We start from the raw sequence: 10,036 nt of genomic DNA on the forward strand, positions 1-10,036 counted from the left end.
AGCTGCCACAAGGAAACTGACATTAACCCTTGCTGGCACGAAAGCAAAAGACAACATTTAAATTATAGCAGAGCCAGAGCTGTCACAAATCCAATAGTGAATCCTTACAATACTATTGAAAACTCGAGCAGAGGCTTCTTATTACGATATTGAAGTCGAGGCTTCTTCTCACTATTGTGAAGCATATGAACCATCTCTACTGTCATGTTTTTCATAACTGAACTGATAGACCTTGTGATGAGCCGACTTTGTCTTTACATCCACCTCTTGGCTTTTCAATGCGTTGACTTATTTTCGTATTCTTCCAGCTTTCATGGCTCTCACATGATGTAGTTTGGCAATTTTCTTGTCCGAGAGACAACTATCAATTAGTTGGATGATGCTGTTTCTCTTTTCTTGGGAAATCTTCTTCATGGATGCTCCTTGATTCAAATTTGTAGTATAGGAAGAAAAAAAATGTTGTCCACCAGGAGTAAAACAGTAACAATGCAGTGACATGACAAGAATCTACATAACTAATCATATGCTAAATAGTTGCCAGTCAAATTTATGTATGAGATAGCCAATATGATTGTCTATAAAATTATGGTAGTAATGAATGGTGACGGAGATATGAAGGAGTTTAAAACATTGTTACCCTTTAGCTCGTTATATACAGTGGATATGGAAAGTATTCATGCCCCTTTACATTTTTTCACTCTTTGTTTAATTGCAGCCATTTGGTAAATTCAAAATAATTCATTTTATTGCTCGTTAATGTACACTCTGCACCCCATCTTGACTGAAAAAAACAGAAATGTATTAATTTTTGCAAATTTATTACAAATGAAAAACTGAAATATGACATGGTCATAAGTATTCAGACCCTTTGCACAGTATTGAGTAGAAGCACCCTTTTAAATTAGTACAGCCATGAGCCTTCTTGGGAATGATGCAACAAGTTTTTCACACCTGGATTTGGGGATCCTCTGCCATTCTTCCTTGCAGATCCTCTCCAGTTTCGTCAAGTTGGATGGTGAATGTTGGTGGACAGCCATTTTCAGGTCTCTCCAGAGATGTTCAATTGGGTTTATGTCAGGGCTCTGGCTGGGCCAGTCAAGAATGGTCACAGAGTTCCTCTGAAGCCTCTCCTTTGTTATTTTTGCTGTGTGCTTAGGGTCATTGTCTTGTTGGAAGGTGAACTTTCGGCCAAGTCTGAGGTCCAGAGCACTCTGGAAGAGGTTTTCTTCCAGGATATCACTGTACTTGGCCGCGTTCATGTTTCCTTCAATAACAACCAGTCGTCCTGTCCAAGCAGCTGAAAAACACCCCCATAGCATGATGCTGCCACCACCATGTTTCACTATTGGTATTGTATTGGGCAGGTAATGAGCAGTGTTTGGTTTTCTCCACACATACCGATTAGAATTATCACCAAAAAGGTCTATCTTCGTCTCATCAGACCAGAGAATCTTATTTCTCATAGTCTGGAAGTCTTTCATGTGTTTTTTAGCAAACTCTATGCGGGCTTTCATATGTCTTGCACTGAGGAGAGGCTTCCGTTGGGCCACTCTGCCATAAAGGCCCAACTGGTGGAGGGCTGCAGTGATAGTTGACTTTGTGGAACTTTTTTCTATCTCCCTACTGCATTTCTGGAGCTCAGTCACAGTGATCTTGGGGTTTTTCTTTACCTCTCTCACCGAGGCTCTTCTACCATGATTGCTCAGTTTGGTTGGACAGCCAGGTCTAGGAAGACTTCTGGTGGTCCCAAACCTCTTCCAGTTTAGGATTATGGAGGCCACTGTGCTCTTAGGAGCCTTGAGTACTGCAGAAATTCTGTGGTAACCTTGGCCAGATCTGTGCTTTGCCACAATTCTGTCTCTGAGCGCCTTGGCCAGTTCCTTTGACCTCATGATTCTCATTTGGTCTGACATGCACTGTGAGCAGTGAGGTCTTATATAGACAGGTGTGTGCCTTTTCAAATCAAGTCCTATCAGTTTAACTAAACACAGCTGGACTCCAATGAAGGAGTAGAACCATCTCAAGGAGGATCGCAAGGAAATGGAGAGGATGTGACTGAAATATGAGTGTCTGAGCAAAGGGTCTGAATACTTATGACCATGAGATATTTCAGTTTTTCTTTTTCATTAAATTTGCAAAAAATACTACATTTCTGTTTTTTTTCGGTCAAGATGGAGTGCAGAGTGTACATCAATGTAAAAAAAAATGAACTTTTTTGAATTTACCATTAGGCTGCAATGAAACAAAGCGTGAAAAATTTGAAGGGGCTGAATACTCTCAGTACCCACAGCATATATATATATATATATATATATATATACACACTACTTAAAAAATTAAAGGGAACACTAAATTACCACGTCGTAGATATCTCTGAATTAAATCTTCCAGTTGCAAATTTTTATTCATTGCATAGTGGAATGTGTTTAGTACAATAAAACATACCAATTATCAATGTAAATCAAAATGAATATCCCATGGAGGTCTGGATTTGGAATGATACTGGAGGGCTGGATTTGGAATGATACTCAAAATTAAAGTGGAAAATCAAATTACAGGCTGATCCAACTGCAGTGGAAATGCCTCATGACAAAGAAAAGATGCTCAGTATTGTGTGTGGCCTCCACGTGCCTGTATGACCTCCCTACTGTACAACGCCTGGGCATGCTCCTGATGAGGCAGCGGATGGTCTCCTGAGGGATCTCCTCCCAGACCTGGACTAAATCATCTGCCAGCTCCTGGACAGTCTGTGGTGCAACGTGACGTTGGTGGATGGAGCGAGACATGATGTCCCAGATGTGCTCAATCGGATTCAGGTCTGGGGAACTGGCGGGCTATACCATAGCTTCAATGCCTTCATCTTGCAGGAACTGCTGACACACTCCAGCCACATGAGGTCTGGCATTGTCCTGCATTAGGAGGAACCCAGGGCCAACCGCACCAGCATATGGTCTCACAAGGGGTCTGAGGATCTCATCTCGGTACCTAATGGCAGTCAGGCTACCTCTGGCGAGCACATGGAGGGCTGTGCAGCCCTCCAAAGAAATGCCACCCCACACAATTACTGACCCACTGCCAAATCGGTCATGCTGAAGGATGTTGCAGGCAGCAGAACACTCTCCACTGCATCTCCAGACTCTGTCACCTCTGTCACATGTGCTCAGTGTGAACCTGCTTTCATCTCTGAAGAGCACAGGGCGTCAATCCTGGTGTTCTGTGGCAAATGACAAGCATCCTGCATGGTGTTGGGCTGTGAGCACAACCCCCATCTGTGGACTTCGGACACTCAGACCGTCCTCATGGAGTCGGTTTCTAACCGTTTGTGCAGACACATGCACATTTGTGGCCTGCTGAAGGTCATTTTGCAGAGCTCTGGTAGTGCTCCTCCTGTTCTTCCTTGCACAAAGGCTGAGGTAGCGGTCCTGCTGCTGGGTTGTTGCCCTCCTACGGCCCCCTCCATGTCTCCTGGTGTACTGGCCTGTCTACTGGTAGCGCCTCCAGCCTCTGGACACTATGCTGAAAGACACAGCAAACCTTCTTGCCACAGATCGCATTAATGTGCTATCATGGATGAGCTGCACTACCTGAGCCACTTGTGTGGGTTATAGAGTCCGTCTCATGCTACCACGAGAGTGAAAGCACAACTAACATTCAAAAGTGACCAAAACATCAGCCAGAAAGCATTGGTACTGAGATGGTCTGTGGTCCCCGCCTACGGAACGACTCCTTTATTGAGGGTGTCTTGATAATTGCCAATAATTTCCATCTATTGTCTATTCTATTTGCACAACAGCATGTGTAACACCCCAGGTAACCGGTTGTTACAGTGATGTTGCCTTCCTTTCGGGGAGGGCGATATCATGCTTGGAGGGTGGGAGCTGCAGTCTCTGGAAAGAGAGAGAACCTAAAGGGTTGTTGTATGCAGTGGAGCATTGAGGAAAGGAGCACAGGAGTAGAACAAGGCTCAGAGGGGAACTGTGACCAGGCACCCACTGAGCCGAAGTGCAGCAACCGGGTACCGGGAGACCGAGGCTTTTGTGGGACTTTCAGACACATAGCAGAACCGGAGGGCACTAGACTACACGTTAACTGCCCTCACCAAGCCTGAGGTACAGCAGTACTCTAAGAGCTCGGGTCGTGGTAGAGACCCTATAAAAAGGCTCAAACTGCCTACCGTGCAGGCAACTGTCCCAGGACAGGAGAGAAGATTCCTTGCCAGCAAGCTACAAGCAGCAGGGACCTCTTCACCTTAGCACAAGTAGGAAAGGCTTACTGACCTCACCTGGGAGAGGGATCATCTTTGCCTCCAAGCCGGCCAGACCACATCACCATCCATGCCTAGTACCCTGGACTGTGGCCTGCTACCACCAGTAAGCCAGGTAAAGACTGAAATCCTGAGTCCTCTGTTATTTACCGTCAACACACCATCCCTGCCATATACCTTGGGAGCCCTGGGGACCCCGCTTCACCTGTGGGAAGCGTTACCATCAAGCCGCCATACCATCACCCCAGAGGACCCCTTTAAGCGGCGTCGGTCCCTACTGACCGAGAACCACAGGTGGCGTCACGGAAATAGACTTTCACAATACCCCTTAAAAGACCTTTCCCCTTTAATTGAGTCCCACGGCCACGGACCGGGTCACGGCCACCGTGACATCCTCTTTAACAGCAACCGGACCCGGTACTGAGTATCCCCATTGCCCTGGTGGGCGACTCTACTTTGGTGTCACGGACAGGATGGACTGACCCATTGAAATGCGTCCTGTGTGCCATGGACTGTGTTATACTGTGTGAAATTGTAATATGGCCACCATTGCTGTACCACGAGGCGGATAAAGAACAAGAAAAGATGTGTTGCCATGGGTGGAGTTCAAGAACCGGTGCAAAAGCTGGATCCACCCCCTACATTGACTTCAATGCCAGAAAAACATGTCCGTCACCAGGATGGATCCGCCCATGGAGATGGCCGGCGGGAAAGTGGAAGAGACACCGCCCAGAAAGCCATGGAGGGAAGAAGGAGGAAGACGCAGGAAAGCGTGTCAGCAGCATGGCTGCACGCTACCTGGAAAGTACAATGGCGGACAGCTGTGAAGATCCGCCAGGACCCGCCGACACCAGGAAAGATGTCCCCGATCCGCAGCAGCAAGAAACCTCGGACACCTGACGCCTACCTGGAACCCGGACCTCATCGGCGCGGAGATGGAGGAGCTGGCACGACGACTCCTGCAGACCCAGATGACAGCAGTGGCCACCTGGAAGGAGTCCCTGATCCGCAGAATGCAGACCGAATCCCACCAGAGCTTACCACCAGCGCTCACAGCCCCAGCGGAGCCGGAGGGAGCGATGCTGCTGCAGGAGATGGCGCCAGCGACGGATCCAAAGCCTGCACCTGCAAACCTGACAGAGCCAGAAAGTGAGACGCTGCTGGAAAGTGAGATGACACCGACATCCATTATTTTCCACCATAATATGCAAATAAAATGATAAAAAAACAGACAATGTGATTTTCTGGATTTCTTTTTCTCAGTTTGTCTCCCATAGTTGAGGTCTACCTATGATGTAAATTACAGACGCCTCTCATCTTTTTAAGTGGTGGAACTTGCACTATTGCTGAATGACTAAATACTTTTTTGCCCCACTGTACCTGTACCATCGCCCCTGAAGGCATGCAGGCCTAAAGAGACTGTCCATTGGAGGCACCCAAAAATGGACTTAACGGAATTCCCTATAGAGGCACAACCTGCGGCTAATAGTGTTAAAATCACTGACACAGAAGACTACTGCAAACGGCAGACACAAAAACTAGCAGCAGAGGAAAAACAGCGTAAAACCAAATGGAAAGCTATGGAACAAAGGAACTTGCTAGCTAAAGCCCAGTCCCGTGCAGCTAGATCAATCAATAGTGGACATATCAGAACAGGAACTGTTGTCTCCTTCAACTTGGACAAAGGATGGGGATTTATCAGGGAACAAGTAGGACACAGGGAACTGTTTGTCAACCACAGAGACGTTGAGTCACATCTTCTAAGAGGACACCCTGACCGTGACTAATACCCTGGAGACAAAGTGACCTATACCCGGCACCATGGAGAAAGAGGATATTATGCTCTTCATGCTAAAAGGTGCCTAGGACAACGTGCCCATAACCGTGTAGCCACTGCGAGTGGACAACAAACCCGGGCTACACAGACTTTTTGTGGGCACTTTTCTAAGGAGTCACCTGCTGACCCTCGTGTTAAAGAACTTGACCAGTCAGGAAGCTGTACACGCCAAGACCTGCCCTGGAAGCAACAGTAAAAAAAAGAGCTTCACCTGCGTGAAAGCAATGTTGATTATGTTTGATTACGTTTTGTTGATGTTTTTCATTACAGTTAAAATGGACAGTGTTACCTGAGAACTGTGTTATAAATAGTTTGGCACCTGTTACAGTGCCCCTCATTGATATTGCCACGCGCTGGTAGCGTGAGCAGGACTGTAGGACACATGTTTTGCTTTTCAGACCTGGAGCAGAACTGGATGGCGTAGCGGAGACCAGGACTGGTCAATGTGCCTTGTTAACTTTAATGTTTGCACTTTAGCTGTGTGCACTTGTAATAAATAGTTTTGTTATGCAACGTTCAAGAACCGTACCTCCCATAAAGGGAAGCTTTAGTTTAACCAGTTAACCTGTTGACATGCAGGTCTAAAAATTGTCTTTAACCTGTATTGCTTTTGTTTTCTTTTCCCAGTCTGGGAGTACTGAAGTTAACTGGGGGGGGAGTGTAACACCACAGATAACCGGTTGTTACAGTGATGTTGCCTTCCTTTTCGGGGAGTGCGATATCATGCTTGGAGGCAGGGAGGATTCTCTTTACCAGGTAAGCACACACATGCAACACATTCCAAATTCATACCAACAGAACATCAGTACAAATAGCGATCAAAATATCAAAAAAATATCAAAAAAATGGCGACTCAAATTGAACGTATAAAAACTAAGGAGAACTATAAGTCAAAAGAAAGCCAAGATAGATTTTATATAAATAATCAAAAAAAATTTTATTGAAAAATTAATTACATAAAAAAGTATATACCATAATCATTACATAAATGTGATGAATCCAAAGGTGCATCAAAATCCAAGGCATATAGAGCACGACACTGCTGACCTGTAACAAGGTGCATCTAACCTATTGCTATCAAATCCAACCACCACTGAATGGGCTGTGACACTGTAATTAGAGTATAATCAGTGAGTTTTCCTGCATATAACTTAGTCACAAGCCCAATAGTAGTCAGATTAAAGGTGCATATTAATAAAAAGGACATAATTACCCATGATGGTACAGCAGAGTCGGCTCCAGTGCCAAGGGGTTACCTTGGCACTGGAGCCGACTCTGCTGTACCATCATGGGTAATTATGTCCTTTTTATTAATATGCACCTTTAATCTGACTACTATTGGGCTTGTGACTAAGTTATATGCAGGAAAACTCACTGATTATACTCTAATTACAGTGTCACAGCCCATTCAGTGGTGGTTGGATTTGATAGCAATAGGTTAGATGCACCTTGTTACAGGTCAGCAGTGTCGTGCTCTATATGCCTTGGATTTTGATGCACCTTTGGATTCATCACATTTATGTAATGATTATGGTATATACTTTTTTATGTAATTAATTTTTCAATAAAAAAATTTTTGATTATTTATATAAAATCTATCTTGGCTTTCTTTTGACTTATAGTTCTCCTTAGTTTTTATACATTCCAAATTCAGGCCAGAAGGGGGAGCTCAGGACCAGGATTCAGGGGAGCTTCCCTTAGCTATAGGCATCCTGGTCTGGAGGAGGAGAAAGTCAGCCTGAAAGAGACACGGAGACAGAAGGAAGTTTGGAACAGAGAACAGACAGAGAGGCCCAGCAGCCACGTGGGAGCTGCAGCCTCTGGAAAGAGAGAGAACCTCAAGGGTTGTTGTATGCTGTGGAGCATTGAAGAATGGAACACAGGAGTGGAACAGGGCATAGAGGGGAACTGTGACCGGGCACCCGCTGAGCCGAAGTGCAGAAACCGGGTACCGGGAGCCTGAGGCTTTTGTTGGACTTTAAGACACATAGCAGAACCAGAGGGCACTAGACTACACGTTAACTGCCCACACCAAGCCTGAGGTACAGCAGTACTCTAAGAGCCCGGGTCTTGGTAGATACCCTATAAAAAGGCTCAAACTGCCTACCGTACAGGCAACTGTCTCAGGACAGGAGAGAAGATTCCTTGCCAGCAAGCTACAAGCAGCAGGGACCTCTTCACCTTAGCACAAGTAGGAAAGGCTTACGGTTCTCACCTGGGAGAGGGATCATCTTTGCCTCCAAGCCGGCCAGACCGCATCACCATCCGTGCCTGGTACCCTGGACTGTGGCCTGATACCTTGATTTCACAGAAGTTTGATTTACTTGGAGTTATATTCTGTTGTTTAAGTGTTCCGTTTATTTTTTTATATAGTAAATCAAATAGTTTATGTACTGTATATAAATTTACAATCATGGTCAAAAGTGTTGGCACCCTTGATATTGTCCCAGAATGTGAAGCATTTCTCCCTCAAAATTTTGCAGATATAAATGTTTCATTGTACACATTTTTATTTCCATTGTGTGGATTGGAAGAACAAAAAAAAAACAGAAAAAGGGGCAAATTGGACATAATTTCATACAAAACCCTCAAAATGGGCAGAATACAATTGTTGACACCCCCAACCTAATATTTGGTTGCACACTCTTTGGAATAAATAACTGTAATCAATAGCTTCTTATAACCATCAACAAGCTTCTTACACCTCTCCACTGGGATTTTGGAGCACTCTTCTATTGCAAACTGCTCCAAATTTCTCATATTTGAAGGGTGACCCAGAAGTGGCTGTTTGCACAACCTATGGAGTGTTACAATGATGCTCCATAGGCTTTGTACGTCGGATTTGGTGGACTACGTCAGAGTCAATGGGCTATAGTTTTTTTTATGTGTATTTCCTTTTTATTACTGGTTTAGTAATAAGGGTGTCTGATAGACACCATTGCAATACTACCTCAACGGCTTGGTGTCAGCTATGTTTATGTACACTTCACAGCCGACATCAACCCCAACCACCATTATGTCAATTGCTAACGAACCAAGGTATTGGCAAGAGTCAAGGCGTAGCACCAGAATTGCAGCATCTCATGTGATGTTCTACTTTTCGAGTGGATGCAGGCTGGTATTTTTAAGCTGGAATGGGCCCAACAACCATGGACCTTCCCAGCCTGATATTATCAGCTCTCAGCTGTCTGCTTTACCTTTGCTGGTTACAAAATATTGTGGGACCCCCATGTCGTTTTTTTCATTCATTTACTAGGTTAAATAGAAAACTGTACAATAAGCTCCACATGCAAGGCACTAATGTGTTGTGGGGTTGGAAAACTATACATCTCCCCAATATCTATTATCTATCTATCTATCTGTCTATCTATCCATCCATCCATCTTTCTATGATCTATCTATATCTTTATATAAGCTATCTTTTTTTTATAACTAGCGTTAATCTACAAATAGCTATCATTGCTGAACAAACATGCAGGTGAAAAACGCATGCAAAAACATCAAAAACGTGCTTATTGTCTGATGTGTTTTCCTGCCAAGAGATGCAGAAATGGTACAGAAATCTCTGCCTGCAAATACTCAATGTGTGCACATACCTTAAGGCTACATTCCCACGAGGAGCTTTTGGTGTGTTTTTGATGTTGCAGATTTTCTGCACCTATTAAGTAAATTAACTTGCATTTTTTAACTCTGTTTTTTGTATCTTGTTGGTGTGTTAATTAAGCTGCTTTGTTTTTGATACCTCCTAGTATTTGACATTGCAAAAACTTTTATTGATACAGTCATGTGCGCATTACATGCACTAAAACCACATGCACGTTTTTCGCCTGTTGATTTTCTGTATCTATTGTAAGTCTATGGGGAAAAAATACACAAAACTAAGAGTTGCAGATTTGAATCACGCACCTGCAGGTCGGTTTGCATGGCGCGAAAAA

The sequence above is a fragment of the Ranitomeya variabilis genome, chromosome 5, assembly GCF_051348905.1.
Source record: "Ranitomeya variabilis isolate aRanVar5 chromosome 5, aRanVar5.hap1, whole genome shotgun sequence".
Lineage (NCBI taxonomy): Eukaryota > Metazoa > Chordata > Amphibia > Anura > Dendrobatidae > Ranitomeya > Ranitomeya variabilis.